Raw genomic sequence first — 1,612 nt, forward strand, 5'->3', positions numbered from 1 at the left:
TTTTTCCTCCCAGCTTTCGTATATGATTTATAACTTAAAAAAATACATTCCAGTAGACAGATACTGATCCAAAACACTATTACAAATGTGATTTTTTTTTTCATAGACCTAAGTCCTGCCTGATACCATCTTCTAATCCTAGAAGCTAATTTACCTAAATTCCCTAAGTAGTAGTTAGGTATAATATCTTACCATCTTTTCCAGTATTCTACCTCTGACATTCTAACACAGATATTAAAACAAATTAATAAATGAAATATAGCAGCAAAACTTCTGTTATGTTTTATATCTAAATGTCTCTTCATAAAGGTACAAGATCCCAGTAATGAATGTAACTGTACTGTATACCTAGAATGTACCAATAAATTAAATTTTAAAAAATAAAAAATAAATAAATGTCTCTTCAAAGCCTCATGCAATTAGAAGAGGGATCTTATGGAAGATCTTTCAATTATGGGGGTTTATAGATGACTTGCTGTTAGGAGATGGGGTCTGAATGGAAGAGGACAATCACTGGGGGTGTGGCCTAGATGGGTTTAACTCCCTCTGAGCTCCTCCCTTCACTCTCTTTGTTTTCCAGCAGATATTAGCAGTTTCTCTTCCACTTTGCTACCTGATTATAAACTGAAAACTCTAAAAACTGTGAGGTAAAATAAATCTTTCCTTCATTAATTTAATGTCAGGTATTGTGTCCCAATGTAAAAGAAAGAAAGACCTGTTGTATCAATAAATTTATAGAGCAGTGGGAAAAGAATGTGGACCAGCTCAGGAAAAGAGATAGGTTTCGTCAGTTTTCCACGGCTATTACAAAATACCCAAGAAAAACAATGTTAAAGAGGAAAGACATATCTTGGCTTACAATTTCAGAGGTATCAGTCCATGGTTGATAGATGCCATTGCTGAGAGCCTGAGGTTAGGAAGAACATTAAGGTAGAAAGTTGTGGTGGAGCAAAGCTATTTATCTCATGGCTGCCAAGAAGCATAAAATGAAGGAAAATGTCAGAGAGAGTAAAGAAGAAGGTCATGAAAAAAAATACACCATGTAAAGAAAGGCATGTCTCCAGTGACCTACCTAGACATCAGGAGTTTAATTTTGGATATATTAGATTTATAATGCCAATCAGAAATTCAAGAAAAAAGCCAGGTATGGTGGTACATGCCTATAATCACAGCACTCAGGAGGCTGAGGCAGGAGGATCACAGTTAGTTCAAGACCAGCTTGGACTACATAGTGAATTCCAGGTCAGTCTCAACTACACAGTGAGACCCTGTCTCAAAAAACAAAACAAAACAAAAAAAACAAAAACAAAAAATAACAAAAAATATATATATATATATATAAAATTAAAGAAATTCAAGAAGAGTAAATAGTTACATTCATAACTTTGGAACTCAGGAACAAGGTTCAAATGGAAATGTAAACCTTTAATGCTTCTGTATATGTGCCTTTTTCATAAGCATTACAGCCGATATAAACATCAAAAGAGTGAGCATGGGGGGGCACAAAAACCACAAGGACAATATTTACAGATAAAAGAGATGAGGAAAACTCAGTGAAAGAGAATATGATAATGTGGTTAATTAGGCATATAGTAGCATAGATGTTGTGCTG

Source organism: Fukomys damarensis, unplaced genomic scaffold (genome assembly GCF_012274545.1).
Source record: "Fukomys damarensis isolate Sample0158 unplaced genomic scaffold, DMR_v1.0_HiC HiC_scaffold_20, whole genome shotgun sequence".
Lineage (NCBI taxonomy): Eukaryota > Metazoa > Chordata > Mammalia > Rodentia > Bathyergidae > Fukomys > Fukomys damarensis.